This window comes from Globicephala melas, chromosome 10, assembly GCF_963455315.2.
Source record: "Globicephala melas chromosome 10, mGloMel1.2, whole genome shotgun sequence".
Taxonomy (NCBI): Eukaryota; Metazoa; Chordata; class Mammalia; order Artiodactyla; family Delphinidae; genus Globicephala; species Globicephala melas.
In genome coordinates this window covers 39435345-39457660 of record NC_083323.1, presented here as the reverse complement: position 1 = coordinate 39457660, position 22316 = coordinate 39435345, and positions in this window count along the sequence as shown.

Here is a 22316-nt window from a genome sequence, read left to right as displayed (position 1 = left end):
GGTTATTATAGTCAAACCCACAAAGCTATTATTTTATTTTTAATTGTAGTCTTTTCAGTTTTGTGTGTTTCATTTTTTTTTTTTTTTTGGAAGTTGATAAAGTTAACTGTCAGTTTTCACCCCAGGGTGAGAGTCTCATTTTCTAGGACTTCTGAAAACTCAAGAACCATACTTCTTCATGAATTTTTAAAACATTATTTTCTTTTGACTTGCCATGTAAAAATATTGGAAGTTAGTGATAATAATAAGCCCATTTCTATGAAAATGGTCTATATTATTTAATCAATCTTTCTAGATGCTAAACAATTCATGAACTTCTTTTTGAAATTCAATAAGCAGTTCATGAATACTTGAAAAGAGAGATTCTGTTTAAAAAAATCAGAAACTGGTAAGTTCTATCAGTGACGAATGCTCTCCCATCAAATTCAAACTGGTTATGAAACAACCCAGTTTTTAAACTCATCCTGAGTGCCCTCACAGCAGTAAGAATAGACAAGGTACAAAATTCATTTTCTTAAGTGATGTGTAAAAAAAAGGCTTTCTGAACACAATTCCAGAAGAGGAGTTCCAGAAAGGTTTCAAGCCGTGGTAGCTTCATTGTAATTAACGTACAGTCTCCCAGAGAGATTTCTTAGAAGGTAAACACTCATTGTGGTACTTGTTAGTAATTGTCTTTGTTATTTTACTGTCATACCTTTTAAGTTCCGTAAGGCACTTTGCAACTAAAAGAATGTCTTTCAGAGAACCTTGGAAAGGATGGTGTAAGGGGCCTGGTACATATCTGGAGTGTAGGAAAATAAAATAAAATCGTATTCTTCATACTATCAGTGTACATTCTTATTCTGCCATGGATGCATTTTTAATCGCTCTCCTTAAAAGCTTGATCCAGCAGCCTTAGAAATAAACAGCTCTCTATCATTATCCTATTATAAGTGAACAGCCTCTCAATCCTATCCTGATTTTCAGAAAGAAAAAAAAAAGACATTTAGAAATCGTTCTGAAATATAGTTTCTACAAACATTTCCGGTGGGTGATCTTACTAGCCTGTTAAACATTTGTAATCACACAGAGCCTAAAATATGGAACTGCAAGCATGTTAGCAAAGTGTGAAATTTCAGTGCTCAGAAGGCGTCCAACACTCACAGTGAGCTGATTTCCAGAACTGGAGCTGCACCAGCTCTCCAGAGAGCTAAAGCTGCCATTCCATTCTCCTATCTCCCTTGGAGGATAATAAGTGGTAGCAACAATCCATGTGGGTGGAAACTGAAGAAATAGAAAGATAAAGTAGAGGAGGAGGAGAAGGTGGCACACGCACGGCAGTGATGGAATAAATGACACAGCTTAAATTCAGCGGGTTTCTGTTCCTGGTTTTAGACTGATGATGTGCACAGCTTTTTTTCCCCCTCCTTTTTAAATTATCAAACATAATCCTAACTAAGCACCTGGCTGCCTTGCTCCTAGACTGCATCGGCGGTGTCTGTCTCCTTTCATCTACCATTTTAATGCAAAATCTGAATGCAGTTTCACTGCTCTAAGAGATTTGCCGGGAGCCTACTGATATTTTTCCAAGAACGCTTAAAAATACATCTTTGTATCAGAATTTCAAGCACTGGAATAATAAAAGAGTGATGACACGAATAAGCAAGTGGTTTAGGGAAAAATCATAATCTGCTTCCCCAAAGTAATGGTATTAAGAATCCTATTGCTAGCATGAGTCATGGTTAAATTAGTACATAATTAAAATGAAATAATAGATTATGATAACTGTTATGCCTTCAGTTTTTCTATCTCTTTCTCCAAAGGGGTGACAGTGGTGAAAAATACAGGAAGTAGCATGATTTGTTCGAGATGAGATGAATGGTTCAATTACACAAAGAAATTTTTGGTTGGTTTGGATAAATATTGAAAATTGTGTTATATCAATATATCAGCGTGCCCTTTTCTTCAACAACACAAATATTTAAATCCCCTTTGGCTGTTCATGTGAATTCAGCCCAGCCACCAGTTCTGTACCTGGTTGTAATTAGCTATAAACACATAATTCCCAAGGTAGGTTGTTTAAGGCTAGGTGGAAAGATTTAATACTTCTTAGACACAGTCAGATAGTTTATTGCTTGTATGAAGGCCTGTGAGCCCTACCACACAGGAATGTGTACAGCAGCACTTATTTCTGACTATGGCTACATTCTTCATAGGACAGTCCACTATTCTGTCATTATTTTAGTTGAGGCTATACACGAAGCAAGATGGGAAGATGTGAAAGCTTTAAAGACTCAGGTTCTTTGGGGTCCTGAAGACAGGCAAGTGGCCACTCAGCCAGGTTCGTGTCTAAGGCCTATACCATGAATCAGAGCCTCCAGTTATTTGATGTGCCCACTTCCCTTTATTATACATGAAAGCTTACATACAAAAAGAGGGGCCATAGCTGTCCAGGAAAGGACAGGTAAATATAAACATAGAAAAGTAGTCATCAAGTTGAATATATACCTAGTTCTGACAGGAGACTTGGTCATGGAAAAAACAATCACAGTGTGAAATTGATGGAATTAAAAAATAATTACACGTGGGAGAAAATGTCCAACTAGCAGCAGAATGCTTTTGGGAATTCTCCATTACAAATGTGGGTGTAGACACCACCTTATTTCATTTTTGATAAGTGTTTTTACAAGTTCCACATTTCAAGTGTGTTCTGAAGTCTGCTACAGAGCTGATGTGAAAATAGCCTAATTCTAAAATTATACTCCTGTTGCTGTTACTATATGTATCTACTTTTAAAAATAATTAGACTGCTTAATATCTTGAATTATGTTGAAAAATCTAATGAGTAAAGTATTCACCAGGATTTCCATTTGACAATGTGTGAAGTAGTGGATCCCATTACGATATTTATGTTACAAGACTGTAGTCTCACATTTGACAAAGATTTTTCCAAATACAGACTAAAGATCTTTGGTAGACCGTATTATTTTAGCTGTGTTGAACACGGTCAAATCATCACAGAGTCTGATAAAAGTTGATTCAGCTAAAGATCTGTCTCTTAATATAAAAGATTACAGTTAATCTAAACTCTTAAAAACTCTCAATGGATTGCCTCAGATTCATAGAAAATATATTTCAGTTTTAGAGAAGTTAACTCTTTCAAAGACAGTCTATCTAAATACTTTTATAGCTTTTAATCTGTACAATTTTTTGTGAAGTAGTATATACTATTGATTAAGATCATGGGACATGGATTCAGACTGACCTAGATTCACTCTGTGGTCTACCACTTACTTGCTTTTTGGGCCTGGACGAATCTCATAAAATCAGAGTCTTTCTTTTCAGATTTATTAAATGGAGATAACAAAAATTTATCTCATAGAAGTTTTTGTGGGGATTGAAATAAAATAAAAAGTTATTTAGGACAGTGCCTGGTACATGTGAGATGCTGCTATTCTTATGACAAATCAAAAATAAAAGTTAAATTACAATGGATTAAGTTGTAATCTCATTAGAGAACATGAGATTAGTTGTAAAATCACTGTAGAAATCCCTTGTACTATGCTGGGAAATTAACATATGCCTCTTAATAACCTGTGCCTAAATTTTCAGGGTGGCCAGGTACCAATAGTAAACCTTGAAGGAACAAATTTCACTGACAATTACATGACTTGAACTAGCTGATCTCTAGTATCAACAGTAGTATTGACCTAAAATCAGGAAATTTAATCAGTTCATATTCAAAAAGAAATTGAGGGAATCTAAGATGTAAAGAAAATCAAGCAAGAGAGAAAAATAATCTCATTTCCATGAACTGAAAATAAAATATCAGAGGTATTTAAGATGAGGTCTTACCCTCCACCAATAACAATAGAAAGAGATGGAGAGAAAAGGAGAGACTAGGTATTACATGAGTCAGCAATTCACATTGGAAGTTTTTCATCCTCAGGTCAGTAGATCAAATATGATCTCAGGCGTGCAGAAGACTCTAAATATACCGGTTGTTTGTGCTGTGAAAAAGACAAGGTATAATTAAGCTCTCATCCGCCCAGGTCCTTACCAGACTCGGCTTACCCAGGAATGAGTCACAGCTCTGATGGGCTGATTGCCCTGGGCAGAGCCAAAGCAGTGATTAAATAGCTCAGAGCTTAGGAGCTGGAGGGAACCTCTGCATTAATTCTCCTTCATGCTTAAATTAAGGCTGATTCTGGAGCAATCCCAGTGATTGCTAGGGATTTAAGATGGTCTTCTGCAAACCATCCCCAGGAATTGATGCCAACAGGCTCTCCACTGAGCAGATGAAATGCGGGCTGGGGAGCTCTAGGGCTAATTTGTTTTTCATATATTATGAATGTTTTCAAATATAAATTATTAACTGTACTTTAAAAGTTGACTGAATAAAATGAATTTTCAGTTAACCTACTCTCCAAATGGTCTGCAACATATAAACAACTGAAGATACAAAAACATTTCTTTACTCAACATATGACTAAGTTTATTCCTTTGAATAAAACATTATTTTTTTTTTCTAGACTCTGTATCATAATGCTTAAATCTTATTTTGTCACATGGGAAGACTTTATTGTAACGATAAAAAAAAAGCCTTTCTAAACTGATCAAAATAATATATTTTTATTTAATTGGCCCGGAAGATTATAGTGGATACTGATTACTTTTCACTGGTTGGGTATGATGCTGCTGCTTGGGTCACTGGCTTAAGTTTCACATATCCAGATTATCTATATATTATCTATGCATTGTGTATCCAGGTTACCTATAAATATCCATGCATCATGAATCCAGCTGTGCATACAGAAAGATTCTATTCCACACTCAAATTTGTGCACAGTTTCACAACTGGTAAGATTTATAAAGCACCTACCATATTAAATATGTGGGAAGGATTGTACTTAACCCATCACCACTGTTCATTGCTCAAAGCGAATATAGTTGGGGGAGTTATAAGGACAAAATGTGTTTATGTTCAAAGTGACTCAGATATATAGATTTGATTCTGAACCTCCATATACTTTTAATCAAAGATAGATTGAACGACAGACTTTACATGCAGAGTTTATATTATTATCTTAGTAAATAAGTTCATTAAAAAAGCATTTGAACAAGGTGGATATCATTTTCAGATATAAGGTAACTGGAAATGCCCTTCTTCTGGTAGAAAGAGTATACAATGAAAGAAACTTCATCATGCTTAAGATCTCCCGCTCTGAGGTGGTGCTCCTCTCATATGTTCATAGTTTCTATTTCTCCAATTTGATTAAAGGGTCTTGAACAGTGAACTCAATAATAATAGCCTTGGAGTTCAATTCAGATCCTGGTTCATACTCTGGAGTTGACATTCCAGCTGTCTCATTTGGGGCAAGTGTTTAACTCCTCTGAGCCTTGGTTTTTTATTTGGTAAAATAGTTTGTAAGCTGATAAGTTTATAAGGTATTTTTTTAAAGAAATCAGATATATTCCCTGAATTCTCTCATAATTCCTAGCAAAGTGTCAGACTTATTTAACTTAGCATAATGCCCTCAAGATCCATCCATGTTGTTGCAAATGGCAGGATATCATTCTTTTTTATGGCTGAGTAATATTTTATATATATATATATATATATATATATATATATATATATAAATCTCACATTTTGGGACGCAGGTTTTTTTCCATATCTTGGCTATTATAAATACTGTTGCAATGAATGGACATACTTATATCTTTTTGAGTTAGTGTTGTTTTTTCTTCAGATAAATCCCCAAAGTGGAATTGCTGGATCTTGTTGTAGTTCTATTTTTAACTACTTTTAGGAATCTCCATACTTTTTTCCATAGTGGCTACACCAGTTTACATTCCCACCAACAATGCACAAGGGTTCTCTTTCCTCCACTTCCTTGCCAACACCTGTGATAATAGCCATTCTGATAGGTGTGAGGTGATATCTCATAGTGGTTTTGATTTGCATTTCTTTGATAATTAGTGATATTGAGTATCTGCTTATGTGTCTGTAGACCATCTGTATGTCTTCTTGGGAAAATGTCTATACAGAGCCCCTGCCCATTTTTTAATAGGATTGGTTGTTTTGATATTGAGTTGTATGAGTTTTTTTCTATATTTTGGATACTAATCCCTTATCAGACATATGGATTTGCAAATATTTTCTCCCACTCAGAAGATTGCCTTTTGATATTGTTGATGGTATCTTTTGCCATCCAGAAACTTTTTAGTTTGATGTAGCCCCACTTTATTTTTGCTTTCATTGCTTTTGGTGTCAAATCCGAAAAAATATATCATCACTAAGACTGACGTCAAGGAGCTTACCACCTATGTTTTCTTCTATGAGTTTCATGGTCTCAAATCTTACATTCAATTTTTTAATCCATTATGAGTTAATTTTTGTGTATGATATATGACATTGTACCAGTTTCATTCTTTTGCATGTGTCTGTCCAGTTTTTACAACGGCACTTACTGAAGACACTATCCTTTTCCTCGTGTATTTTCTTGGCTGTTTTTCTTTTAATAAATTAATTGACTATATATGTGTTGGTTTATTTCTGGGCTCTCTATTCTGTTCCACTGATCTATATGTCTGTTTTATGCCAATACCATACTGTTTTGATTACTATAGCTTTGTAAAATAGTTTGAAATCAGGGAGCATGAAGCCTCCAGCTTTGTCCTCCTTTCCCAAGATTGCTTTGGCTACTCAGAGTCTTTTGTGGTTCCATACACATTTTGAGATGGTTTGCTCTATTTCTGTGAAAAATGACACTGAAATTTTGATGGGGATTGCATTGAATCTGTAGACTGTGTAGTATGGACTTTTTAACAGTATTAATTCTTCCAACTCCTGAACACCAAACATCGTTCCATATATTTGTATTTTCTTCAATTTCTTTTATTGTCTTACAGTTTTTAGTGTATAGATCTTTCACCTCCTTGGATAAATTTTTCCTAGGTATTTTTTTTGAAGCAATTGTAAGTAAGATTGCATTCTTAATTTCTCTTTCTAGTTTGTTACTAATGTTTAAAAATGCAACAGGTATCTGTATACTGATTTGTTATCCTGCAACTTTACTGAATTCATTGATTAGTTTTAACAGTTTTCTGGTGGAGTCCTTAGGGTTTTCTATATATAATACTATGTTTTCCGCAAATAGTGAAAATTTTACTTCTTCCTTTCTGATTTGGATACCTTCTATTACTTTTTCTTTCCAAGTTGCTCTGTCTAGGACTTCCAATACTGTGTCAATAAAAATGGCAAGAGTGAACATTTTTGTCTTCTTCCTGATCTTAGAGGAAAAACTTTCAGCTTTTTAGCATTGAGTATGAATAACTGTGAGCTTGTCATATATGGTCTATATTATGTTGAGGTATGCTTTTTCCATATCCATTTTATCAAGAGTTTTTTTAATCATAAATAGATGTTGAATTTTGTCAAATGCTTTTTCTGCATTTATTGAGATGGTCATGTCATTTTTATTTTTCCTTTTGTTGATGTGGTGTATCATGTTGATTGATCTGCAGATACTGAACTATTCTTGCATCCCTGGAATAAATCCCACTTGATCATAGTGTATGATCCTTTTAATGTATCATTGAATTCAGTTTGCTAATATTTTGTTGAGGATTTTTGAGTCTGTATTCATCAAAGATATTGGCCTATAATTTTCTTTCTTGTGGTATCCTTGTCTGGTTTTGGTATCATTGTAATGTGCATTTGGAAGTGTTCCCTCCTGTTTTTGGAAGAGTTTGAGAAGAATAGGTATTAATTCTTCTTTGAATGTTTGGTAGAATTCATGAGTGAAGCTGTCTGGTCCTGGACTTTTTTTGTTGGGAGATTTTTTAAATTGCTAATTCAATTTCCTTACTAGTAATCAGTCTGTTCAGATTTTCTATTTCTTTTTGTTTCAATTGGAAGGCTATAGTTTTCTGGGAATGTATGATTTATTCTACAAAGCTCAATATTGATATATAAATGTTCTTGGTAGTCTCTTATGATCCTTTGTATTTCTGTGGTATCAATTGTAATGTGTCTTTTATTTCTGATTTTATTCATTTAGCCCTTTAACCATCTAGTTAATGGTTTGTCAATTTTGTTTGTTTTCAAAGAAACCAGCTCTTGGTTTCATTGGTCTTTTCTATTATCTTCTTAGTCTCTTTTATTTATTTCTGCTCTGATCTTTGCTTTTTCTTTCCTTTTAATTTTGGGCTTTATTTATTCTTCTTTCTCTAGTTCCTTAAGGGGTAAACATAGGTTGTTTATTTGAGATTTTTCTTGTTTCCTGAGCTAAACATGTATTGCTATGAAATTTCCTCTTAGAACTACTTTTGCTACATTCCCATAAATTTTGGTGAGTTGTATTTTCATTTTCTTTTATCTCAAGTTTTTAAAATTTTTCTTTTGATTTCCTCTTTGATCCATGGTTGTTCAGTTTGATGTTGTTTAATCTCTACATATTTGTGAAATTTTCAGTTTTCTTTTTGTAATTTATTTTTAGTTTCACACTATTAAGGTCAGGAAAAATACTTGATATAATTTCAGTCTTCTTAAAATGTTTAAGACTGGTTTTGTGGCCTAGCACATGATCTGTTCTGGAGAATGTTCCATGTGCACTTGAAAATAATATGTGTTCTGCCATTTGGGGAGAGAAACATATATGTGTAACTGCTAAGTCTATCTGGTCTAACATGACACTTAAGCTGATGTTTCCTTGTTAATTATGTCTGAATGATCTATCCATTGGTGTAAGTGAAGCTATATATCCTTTTAAACTACATATTTAAATTTTAAAATTAGTTCTTATATTTGTGCTTACCTTACAATAAAATCAAAGGAGGTGTATATAATTATTTAAGGTTAAAAGTACAAGATATAGGGCTTCCTTGGTGGCGCAGTGGTTGAGAGTCCGCCTGCCGATGCAGGGGACGCGGGTTTGTGCCCTGGTCCGGGCACATCCCACATGCCGCGGAGCGGCTGGGCCCGTGAGCCATGGCCGCTGGGCCTGCGTGTCTGGAGCCTGTGCTCCGCAAAGGGAGAGGTCACAGCACTGAGAGGCCTGCGTACCACCAAACAACAACAACAACAACAACAAAACAAAAGTGCAAGATATAATAATATCAGTAAGAAAGATAAAGGGAAAAGTACTTCAGTGATTAATGGAAATTATGGATATATTTTCTTCATCTGCTGAATATATATATATATATATATATATTTTTTTTAACTTTATAATTACTCTTTGACTTTCAGTGATACAATGTATTGACAACCCCAAAAACTAAAAAATAAGAACCAACATCTCATGAAATTTCCAATAAAGTGTATGAACAGATTTTATTCTCTCCTCCTTCTCTCATCAGTACCAGATTAATTTCTTTTCTGTCATATACAGCTATATTTCACATTGCTTTTAGGAGTGAATTTGCATACTTTAGATCAAGTACTGTTTCTATCTCCTTATGTTATTTAACTGAAAAGGCAATCTTAATTGGTAGAAATTTATTAAAAGAAATTATTAATTTTTTCTTAAAATTTTCATCTTTCAATGAGAGCTACAAAATGGAAAATAATATAGAGGTTTTCTCTATTAATGTCTAATTAGATAGTATAGTGTGAAAGTAATTTTAATTTCCATGTCACATCTGGAATGCAATAAAAATTATATAACCATATGGAAGATTTATTATTTGAATTAAAAACACTAATAAATTGAAATACTGAAAATATGTATATATGGCTTAACCTTAGTAAGTTATTTACTTGGGAAATTAAAAGAATATTTAAAAACTCAATTCTAACTCAATTTAGTAAAATAATGCAACATGGGTACATTAATTTCTTTAATTTGGGACTTTTAAATTTATTTCTTTGTAGCCATCGTTGATCTCCAATTCTTGTTTTCATATCATGTTTTTCTTCATTTTTTTCTGTCATATTATTTATTCAGATGTCTGACTCTCCAGCAAAAGCTGTACCTTTATCAACTGATACTCACATTTAGTTCACTACATTGTGTCTAGTGAAGGAGAATCATGTTTATTATAATAAACAAAGAAATAAATAATGCTATATATATTTCACAGGCTATTATGTGGATCTTAAAATTCTGTGGAAGAATATTTAGTAACAAGGGAAAATATTTTTTAAATCATCTAAAATGGCCAAAAGCAGGATATAAAACTTATGTAATCATAATATAATTCCAATTTTATATATAAATATATACATATAAAATTGCCAGAGATTAATACACCAAAATAATATTCTATATGGTAAGGGTGTTGGGAGCCGGAAAGTGAGATTAGACATAATATTGCTTTTCTTCCTTATATATTTCTTTATTTTCCAAAATTTCTATGGTGAATACATATTAATTTTTACAAGTTATATGCATTTAATCATGTTTTAAAATATATTTTGAATAATGGATTTATCTTTGAAACTAAAAGTATTTAGTTTAAATTATTAAAAGTCATTGCCTTACTTCATTCATATCTGATCTGATATTATGCCCTGAGACAATAATGTACCTCTTAGTACTCTACCAAGAATGGAAAATACAGCAAAATACCTTTATTACTATTACGAATTGAGGAAAAACTAATTACTCCATCTTCTCTCAATTATATCCCCACTTGAAAATTGCATATACTGAGTAGAAAAAACAATGGTGGAAAAACTGTAACCAGTCACCTTCAGAGTATTTCAATATGAAGACCATGTTCATAAAATTTTAATCTCTGAAAGAGTTACTGGTTTCCAGTTCTATAGCCAAAAAAAAAAAAAAAAATTTTTTTTTTAAACAAGGTTGACAGAGCACAAGATAGAATAATATTTTGATTTTACCTTTGGAACCTTAGTATGGGCTTTAAATCAGTGCACAGAACTTTTTTCAATTTATATATATATATTTCCCTTTGTGAAAGTAACAAATGTTGAAAGGTTCTGTAAAATATAAGTGCCTTTTGATACATTGATAAAACAAAGCTACAAAGAATATATCACATAACAAGACCCAACTGAGCATGAGTTTTAACTGTAATCTTAGCTGACATTTATCTAAAATTGTCTCCTACTTTGTCATTGCACTGTTATAGGTACAAGTTTGAGTGGCCCATAAATCAGAGGTCCTCTAATTCTGTCTGAAAAATTAAGGTTGATTTATTTAAATTTATCTGAAATCCCAAGGCCCTTAGAGAATGGATGATTAAATAGAGATGTATGGCTCTCTGCAAGGTAGCCGACATTGCACCAGGGTCTATAAAAGCTCTACACTTGCTCCAGTCTTTTATCAAGGCTCTCTATTTCAGAATAGAAGATTATAAAAAAGAATCTTCACTTTATTGAAAAGCTTCAACCCATCCTGATTTACTCGTACAAAATTCCACGTAAACTGACCTTGAGGAGCCTTCTAAGATAATGCCAACTACTCTCTTAATGAAATTTTCTATTCAAGAATTTTACCCGGGAGGTTTAGAGATGGTTTTATCTCTGCTATGTACATTGAGATTCTGAATGGTTAGGTAAATTCTCTAGTACATTGTATGGCTCATTGCCAGGTTCCTGTCTCCCAACTTACCATGCTAATAGTATTTTCTCATTCACCATTCATGGATATAAGAGGAAAATGACATATATGCACATATATTGAAGTACTGCCATCCTTTATTACATTTATATTTCTAAATGTTTGATTTTCAAAACAAAGGATTTAGGTCCTTTAAATAGCATCCAAAAGAAACCAAGGGTGAAAAAACTCTTAAGAAACCTTGAACAAATCTGAGTTTGAATAACTATGTGGTTATATGTCTTTATGCCTGATGCACTCCTATTTGAAACTTTGATCCAAATTTAAAATCTCCGGTTAAACAAATTTTTACATAAAGAGTAATAGCAGTTGTTTTGTGGTTCATTTAGTGCCTCAGTAAAACAAAATTTATTAACTTCAAAGTCTCCAAAAAGCATTGTTTTTTCTTACCTCTACTTGTACTTTTAAAACTTCAGTCCATTATTTACTCTAATAAAGGAAAATACAATTTTAAACTTATTTGCCAAGGTAGGTAACTTATTTACCTACTAAGGCAAGTATGTTAGTGAAATAAACATCTTTTTAACCTAAACTCAACTGAAAGATGAAAATTCCAGAATTTATAAGGATCACCTCCATTATGAATTTCTCTTATTAAAAGAAATCTTATAAATTGTTCTCATAAAAGTTTCAGAATTATGCTAGTTGCAGGAACTCTTCATAACTGTTACAGGGACTCAATGTTTTCACTTTGTAAGAGCACTATTTTAGTGTTCATACTTTGGCTGATTCCCTCCCACAAGGTCAATGTGGGGTGATAAATAGAAAATACCCATAAATGAAAAAAACAACAACACAAAGTGTCTAGGGTTCTGTTTTGAATTAGTATGTGCATCCTGTGTAAGGACTGGGGGACAAGGCAGGGAGTAGAGTTTTTGGCTTGGGGCATTGCTGTGCTGCAGAATGATAAAATAGTAAAAAGAACTGCTGGGATTATGTTGTTGCTTCTCCTTGCCAATGATTTTGGGCAAACGGTGCCTGCTTCACATTGGTAATGATTCAGGGAACTCTCAGGATTTGTCAGGAGTAAAATCGGAAGCCCTATGTATTTAAGAATCTGATAAAATAGATTAAAATAACTAATTTTAGGCAGGGCTTCCCCACCCCTCCTTTCTAAACTTACTGGACTGATAAACTCTAAAGAGGGTCTCCTCCTAATGTTGTCTTATTGGGGGAAAGGGTAAGTGTAAGCCTTTTCTGATTCTAGGTAGTAAAGAGTGAATAGTGGTTTTCTAATGACTCTGGGTCTTCATCCTAGGGGTTCATTTGCTCTCTATCCCTCAGCTGTTTGGATCTGTCATGTCCTTCCCACATGTCTGACAAATAGCTGATATACGGAGGGCAAATGAGCTCACTGGATAAAATAAAATAAAAAAAACAACCTCTCCCAATACACCATTTATTAAATGAACTGTCCTTCACTCTGAAGGTAATCTTGAACTAATAGATAAAATCACCCAAACTCTTTTATCCTCCATCCACAGAATAATTCATTATTATTGGTCCAGAAAAATATTACCAAGCTTATCAAGAACAGTAAAAGGAACCCATTAGTCATAAAAAGCTAGTATGAGAAGAAAAGATAAAGTAAAAATCAAAATTTTTCATCTGAAGAAATACTCCAAACCACAAAGAGAAAAACTGGTATATAACATCAATATGAATTAAACCTAATTAAATAATTGTCACAGGTAAGGTACACCAGATGAATCAGAAATTCAAAAACTGAGAAGTGGAAAACAAATTATTCATTGAAGAAAAACAGAAAATAAACTCAGAAATAAATATGGAGATTAAAAAGTATCCAAGGGAGAAAAAAATATGACTCAATACACAGTGATAGATACAGAAAGTAAAAGAACAAAAATGAAATCTGAAAAAAAAAAGATTAAATTATGAAAAAAAAGCAGGCACAGAGATCCAACATACATACATACATACAACTGGAATGGGAAGAGCTAATAAAAACAAAACAGAACTTTATAACCGAGCTAAATATTAAAAATTTTTCTGACATAAAAGCAGACCTGCCCTTTCTACTGAAAAGATCTATCTTTGTACCTAGAAAAATTAACCTGGAAGGGTCAAGTCCAAAATATATCAAAGTAAATCTATGCCTCCAGAACAAAACAAACAAACAAACAAAGAAAAAGAAACTGAGTCACTTACAAAAGGAAGAAATTGGTGTGAATAAAAACTTCTTTTATGAAGTGTTTGTTCAAAACTTCTCCTGTTGTTTAAACTAGGTTGGTTCATTTTTTACTGAGTTATGAGCTATTTATATATTCAATATTAAAATATTTTATCAGATTTTGTTTTCAAATATTTTCTCCCAGTTTATATTGCATTTTTGCATGTGGTTGTTAAGCACTTGAAATGTGGCCAAGTGTGACTAGAAAGCCAATTTTTTTTTAATGTTTTATTTTTAAGTTTTTTTAAAATTGAAGTATAGTTGATTTACAGTGTTGTGTTAGTTTCAGGTGTACAGCAAAGTGATTCAGTTATACATATATATGTGTATGTATACTTTTCAGATTCTTTTTCCTTATAGGCTATTATAAAATATTGAGTTTAGTTCCCTGTGCTATATGGTAGGTCCTTGTTGGTTGTCTATTTTATATATAGTAGTATGTATATGTTCATTTCAAACTCCTAATTTATCCCTCTTCCCTTTCCCTGTAACCATAAGTTTGTTTTCTATGTTTGTGGGTCTATTTCTGAGAACACTGAATTTTAAAATTTCATTTTATTTTAGTTAATTTACATATAAATAAAATAGACAAAAGTTATATGAATGTCTAGTCAGCGCATAAAAAGATGTTCAACACCATTAATCATTTGGGAAATGCAAATTAAACTATGAAATGCCACTATAAATACACTAATATGGCTAAAATGAAAGAAACTTATGATAACAAGTATCTGTGAGAATGCAGAACAACTGGAAAGCTCACATATTGCTGGTATGGTTTCCACATTAGAATATACTTTGCCAATTTCTTATAAAGGTAAACACACTTACCATATGACCTAGTAATCCTAGGGTATTTATGCAAGAGAGAGGAAAGTATATGTCCACTCAAAGACTTGTACATGAAAGTTCATTAAATTTTATTCTTAATTCCCACAAACTGTAAACAACCCAAATGTCCATCAACTGGTGAATGGATAAACAAATTGTGCTTAGTTAAAAAAAACCTGAGATAAAAAATCTTAAACTATATAGTTGTGCTTATGTAAAATTCCACAAAAGACACATTTAAAAATCAATAATTGCTGGAGTTAGGGTGGATGTGTGGAGAGGATTTAATGCAAAAGGGCATGATGTAACTTTTGGGGTGATGGAAATGTTCTCTGCAGTGTTTGCAGTGGTAGTTATATGAATACATATATTTGCCTCCAAACTTACTGTGCAATTCACTTAAAATTGATGAATTTTACTGTGTGCAGAGTATACCTCAATTAGGCTGATTATAATATTCCTAGAAATGAATGATTGTAAAGACAGTACTTATAAAAACCTGTAGAATTCAGCAAAACCTATGCTTTGTGGAAATCTTATAGCCTTAAATATATGTATTAGAATGGTAGGAAGCATCAGAATGAATGAATTCAACATTTATCAGGAAAAATAATTTTAATTATTATAGAATATACCCAAAAGAAGAGAAACAAAAGAGGTAATGAGGTGGATAGACCTAGAGTCTGTCATACAGAGTGAAGTAAGTCAGAAAGCGAAAGACAAATACCGTATGCTAACACATATATATGGAATTTAAGAAAAAAAAAATGTCATGAAGAACCTAGGGGTAAGACAGGAATAAAGACACAGACCTACTGGAGAACGGACTTGAGGATATGGGGAGGGGGAAGGGTGAGCTGTGACAGGGCGAGAGAGAGGCATGGACATATATAAACTACCAAACGTAAGGTAGATAGCTAGTGGGAAGCAGCCACATGGCACAGGGATATCGGCTCCGTGCTTTGTGATCACCTGGAGGGGTGGGATAGGGAGGGTGGGAGGGAGGGAGACGCAAGAGGGAAGAGATATGGGAACATACGTATATGTATAACTGATTCACTTTGTTATAAAGCAGAAACTAACATACCATGGTAAAGCAATTATACCCCAATAAAGATGTTAAAGAAAAAGAAAAACTATAATATGTTATAAAAACAAATATTAAAAAGGCATTAAAACAGCTAAAAACTAAAACATTGGCAAGATGACTCAGATTTTCATTGATGAGTTTGCTGGTGCTTATTACATTATTAAATTTATTAACATTATTAAAATATAATAAATACCAAACAAAAGTGTGCTAAGTACTGACAGCGACGAGTATGTTCAGTGAACCAGGGTTTATTACTCATCTCATTCTGTGCATCGTAAGTACAATGGAGAAAAATGCAGTTTTCAAAAACCTTGATGTTTTACTTATAGATTCAAATAACAATAACAATAACCTAATATTTTTTAGATGTGTATTTATTTCAAGATGATATTGTATATTTGAATTTTCTATTTCTATTTTCCAAATTTTCAAGAGAATATCTTTTAAAGAAAATAATAAAATTAATAACCATGTTAAATTTTATTATTTTTATTACTATTTCATGAATTTTTGAAATATGAAGATGAAACAACATGATACATGTTTGTGTGTGATTACGAATAAGTACTGCAAAATATTTCTGCCTAGGGAAGTTCTTGTAGCATGTATACACACACACACACACACACACACACATATATGTGTTTTATTTTGTATGGTATATATACCATAGTATATTCCACATAAATGTACATGTGTATTTTTTACACTTTCATTGCTCATTATAATAGTGGTAAATAATTTTTTAAAGGTTGCTGATATAAGTACTTATCTCTACCATTGAAGAAAAATGTGGCATATAGAGAATGAGTACAGTTTATGAAGAAAAATAGACTAAAACAGTTATGAAGTAAAATCATTGGAGTATATCAGTGTTAGCCCATTGCTTTTTTAATGCATGTGATTACAAAACGAGAAATGTAATTTTATTGCATCCTTCATTCTTTGTGACATGGAATTAAAGCTCTTCTTCATTTCTTGGCAGACATTCATTGACAGTTTTGTAAAAGTTGACAAGGGCCAAATTTTTAAAAAGATAACTTCATAGATGTACACTGGAACTTCTTATATGAAAGTATGGCTTTAAAACTTCTTAGCTATCAAATTAGTCATAAAATAGTTAATGTCTAAATAGAGCTATCTCTATACTTAAAATTACACTTATATACTCATTTTTTATATGAAAATCAGTTTTCTTTTCTCACCTAGACTCTCCCTGCAAAAGAGAGAATGAAAGAAACCTGCATGAATTTCCATGGGAATATTCAGATTGGGTGCTTAAATATTCAGATTCCAAGAAATCAGAATCCTTAATGAGGTGGGATGCAAAAACTGCAGAAACAAATCCATCAACAAAATTTTAGCAACTAAAGCTCAAGAGAAGTTTATTTCTTGCTCATTTAGCAGTTCAAGGCAGTGAATCTTGATCTTTAAGCGGTTCTTCTTTAAGTAGTAATTAGGAGACGCAGGGTTCTTTCATCTATGTTCCTACTATAGTGTGGATTCTTGTTATCATTTGCAGCCAGTCAGTGGAGAAAGAAAGAATGGGCAACAGGCCACCCATCTTCTTAACCCTTGTCCCTGATATGGCACATAGCATTTCCAGTTTATCCCATTGCCTATAATTCAGTGACATGTTCACACCTAACTGCAAAGAAGTCTGGGGCATGTACTCAATTTGTGTGCCTAGGAAGAAGAGCACATGGATTTCAGTAAACCACAGTCTCTGACATAGAAATCAATTCTGTGCTGTATTTTAACATCTGAATGATGTTAAGTGAAAAAGCTGAGTTTCTGTGGTAGAAAATACCTACATTATGGTGTCATAAGAATAAGATGAATTAAGATTCATTATACCTGGGCCCTATGCTGTCTCCACCTATAACATCTGAGTAAATAGGCAAATCATTAAACTTTGGTGAAATTCCATTATGAGTTTTGTGACTGAATCATCTCTAAGATTAGCTACAGCTCTAAAATGCTATAATTATACTTTTAACAGTTTTTGAGGTGTTGAGTGAGACTTCAACGTACAAACTTCCAGCAAATTGGAAAAAGGTGATGAGTACTTTATAAAATGAATATTAAGGTTCATGTGGATGGTTTTTATTACATATCAGAGGTACGCTATTCTTTTTCTAGGAATTATAGTGCAAGTAAGTATCAATATTAAATATCAATTGATTTTAGTCACAGTTTTTCTTAAAATTCGATATTTTTTCACCAGTGTGTGCTGACACCATTACTTCTGGCACATCGTAGGAACTCAGTAAATAAGTGCTGAATGAAGAAATGGATCAATAAATAATTAAAATGAATTTAAATAAAATTTAACTCCTATGGCCTGAATTTGTATCTAAAGTATCACTTATGCTATAGATCTTCTCCATGATTAATCGAAAAAATACATAAATAAAATGCAGATAAGAAAATCCTCCTATAAAACTTAATACTTAAATGGAGTAAGCTCTGCCTTTTTCTTCAGAGCATGTTGTAAATGAATTCAGATGGGTCTAATAATTAAACTAAATCTAGCGAAAATCTGAAAAATTTAACTCAACAACTGGGACTGGTAAGTGCACACACATTACATAGTTCAAATGAAAAAGACTGCATTTTCCATAACAGATTACTTACCAGAATTGACATTTTTAAATGAATTTCCTAAGGGAAAGACCTAGAGAAGAAACATAATATGTAAATGCAAAGAGAGTTAGATTCTGAAGCTGGCAGAAAGCTTCAAGACACTGTGTGATAATTGACACATTTGGTCCTTTCATATTCTTGAATATAACTATCATCCCACTCCCCCACCAACTTAGAGGAGAGTTATCTTTTCTCAAATGCTTATGGGAAAGAAAATGTTAATTATATTCAAGTAAATACAGGCAAATTTCTCCCACATATTGGTCTAATTCATTTCTTTTTTAACAACTTCATTGGACTATAATTGCTTTGCAATTGTGTGTTAGTTTCTGCTTTATAACAAACTGAATCAGTATACATATACATATGTCCCCATATCTCTTCCCTCTTGCGTCTCCCTCCCTCCCTGCCACCCTCCCTATCCCACCCCTCTAGGTGGTCACAAAGCACCGAGCTGATCTCCGTGTGCTATGCGGCTGCTTCCCACTAGCTATCTATTTCACGTTTGGTAGTGTATATATGTCCATGCCACTCTCTCACTTTGTCCCACCTTACCTGCCCCGTCCCCATATCCTCAAGTCAATTCTCTAGTAGGTCTGCGTCTTTATTCCTGTCTTGCCTGTAGGTTCTTCATGACCTTTTTTTTTTTTTTGAGATTCCATATATATATGTAAACATATGGTATTTGTCTCTCTCTTTCTGACTTACTTCACTCTGTATGACACACGCTAGGTCCATCCACCTCACTACAAATAACTCAATTTCGTTTCTTTTTATGGCTAAGTAATATTCCATTGTATATATGTGCCACATCTTCTTTATCCATTCATCTGTTGATGGACACTAAGGTTGCTTCCATGCCCTGGCTATTGTAAATAGAGCTGCAATGAACATTTTGGGACATGACTCTTTTTGAATTATGGTTTTCTCAGGGTATATACCCAGTAGTGGGATTGCTGGGTTGTATGGTAGTTCTATTTTTAGTCTTTTAACGAACCTCCATACTGTTCTCCATAGTGGATGTATCAATTTACATTCCCACCAACAATGAAAGAGGGTTCCCTTTTCTCCACACCCTCTCCAGCATTTATTGTTTCTAGATTTTTTGATGATGGCCATTCTGACTGGTGTGAAGTGATATCTCATTGTAGCTTTGATTTGCATTTGTCTAATGATTGATGATGTAGACCATTCTTTCATGTGTTTGTTGGCAATCTGTATAACTTCTTTGGAGAAATGCCTATTTAGGTTTTCTGCCCATTTTGGGATTGGGTTGTTTGGTTTTTTGATATTGAACTGCATGAGCTGCTTATAAATTTTGGAGATTAATCCTTTGTCCATTGATTCATTTGCAAATATTTTCTCCCGTTCTGAGGATTCTCTTTTCGTCTTGTTTATGTTTTCCTTTGCTGTGCAAAAGCCTTTAAGTTTCATTAGGTCCCATTTGTTTATTTTTGTTTTTATTTCCATTTCTCTAGGATGTGGATCAAAAAGCATCTTGCTTTGATTTATGTCATAGAGTGTTCTGCCTATGTTTTCCTCTAAGAGTTTGATAGTTTCTGGCCTTACATTGAGGTCTTTAATCCATTTTGAGTTTATTTTTGTGTATGGTGTTAGGGAGTGTTCTCATTTCATTCTTTTACATGTAGCTGTCCAGTTTTCCCAGCACCACTTATTGAAGAGGCTGTCTTTTCTCCACTGTATATTCTTGCCTCCTTTATGAAAGGCAAGGTGACCATATGTGCATGAGTTAATCTCTGGGTTTTTTATCCTGCTCCATTGATCTATATTTCTGTTTTTGTGCCAGTACCATACTGTCTTGATTATTGTAGCTTTGTAGTATAGTCTGAAGTCAGGGAGATTGAGTCCTCCAGCTCCTTTTTTCTTTCTCAAGATGACTTTGACTATTCGGGGTCATTCATGTTTCCATACAAATGGTGAATTTTTTTGTTCTGGTTCTGTGAAAAATGCCAGTGGTAGTTTGATAGGGATTGCATTGAATCTGTAGATTCCTTTGGGTAGTAGAGTCCATTTCATGATGTTGATTCTTCCAATCCAAGGAAATGGATATCTCTCCATCTGTTTGTATCATCTTTAATTTCTTTCGTCAGTGTCTTATAATGTTGTGCATACAGGTCTTTTGTCTCCTTAGGTAGGTTTATTCCTACGTATTTTTTTTTAACATCTTTATTGGAGTATAATTGCTTTACACTGGTGTGTTAGTTTCTGCTTTACAACAAAATGAATCAGTTATATATATATACATATGTTCCCATATCTCTTCCCTCTTGCGTCTCCCTCCCTCCCTCCCACCCTCCCTATCCCACCCCTCCAGGTGGTCACAAAGCACCGAGCTGATCTCCCTGTGCTATGTGGCTTCTTCCCACTAGCTATCTACCTTACGTTTGGTAGTGTATATATGTCCATGCCTCTCTCTCACTTTGTCACACCTTACCCTTCCCCGTCCCCATATCCTCAAGTCAATTCTCTACTAGGTCTGTGTCTTTATTCCTGTCTTACCCCTCGGTTCTTCATGACATTTTTTTTTCTTAAATTCCATATATATGTGTTAGCATATGGTATTTGTCTCTCTCTTTCTGACTTACTTCACTCTGTATGCCACACTCTAGGTCTATCCACCTCATTACAAATAGCTCAATTTCGTTTCTTTTTATGGCTGAGTAATATTCCATTGTATATATGTGCCACATCTTCTTTATCCATTCATCCGATGATGGACACTTAGGTTGTTTCCATCTCCGGGCTATTGTAAATAGAGCTGCAATGAACATTGTGCTACATGACTCTTTTTGAATTATGGTTTTCTCAGGGTATATGCCCAGTAGTGGGATTGCTGGGTCATATGGTAGTTCTATTTGTAGTTTTTTAAGGAACCTCCATACTGTTCTCCACAGTGGCTGTATCAATTTACATTCCCACCAACAGTGAAAGAGGGTTCCCTTTTCTCCACACCCTCTCCAGCATTTATTGTTTCTAGATTTTTTGATGAGGCCATTCTGACTGGTGAGAGATGATATCTCATTGTAGTTTTGATTTGCATTTCTCTAACGATTAGTGATGTTGAGCATTCTTTCATGTGTTTGTTGGCAGTCTGTATATCTTCTTTGGAGAAATGTCTATTTAGGTCTTCTGCCCATTTTTGGATTGGGTTGTTTGTTTTTTTGTTATTGAGCTGCATGAACTGCTTGTAAATTTGGGAGATTAATCCTTTGTCAGTTGCTTCATTTGCAAATATTTTCTCCTATTCTGAGGGTTGTCTTTTGGTCTTGTTTATGGTTTCCTTTGCTGTGCAAAAGCTTTTAAGTTTCATTAGGTCCCATTTGTTTATTTTTATTTCTATTTCTCTAGGAGGTGGGTCAAAAAGGATCTTGCTGTGATTTATGTCAAAGAGTGTTCTTCCTATGTTTTCCTCTAAGAGTTTGATAGTTTCTGGCCTTACATTTAGGTCTTTAATCCATTTTGAGCTTAATTTTGTGTATGGTATTAGAGAGTGATCTAATCTCATACTTTTAAATGTACCTGTCCAGTTTTCCCAGCACCACTTATTGAATAGGCTGTCCTTTCTCCACTGTACATTCCTGCCTCCTTTATCAAAGATAAGGTGACCATATGTGCGTGGGTTTCTCTCTGGGCTTTCTATCCTGTTCCATTGATCTATCTTTCTGTTTTTGTGCCAGTACCATACTGTCTTCATTACTGTAGCTTCGTAGTATAGTCTGAAGTCAGGGAGCTTGATCCTCCAGCTCTGTTTTTCGTTCTCAAGATTGCTTTGGCTATTCGGGGTCTTTTGTGTTTCCATACAAATTGTGAAATTTTTTGTTCTAGTTCTGTGAAAAATGCCAGTGTTAAGTTGATAGGAATTGCATTGAATCTGTAGATTGCTTTGGGTAGTAGAGTCATTTTCACAATGTTGATTCTTCCAATCCAAGAGCATGTTAAATCTCTCCATCTATCTGTATCA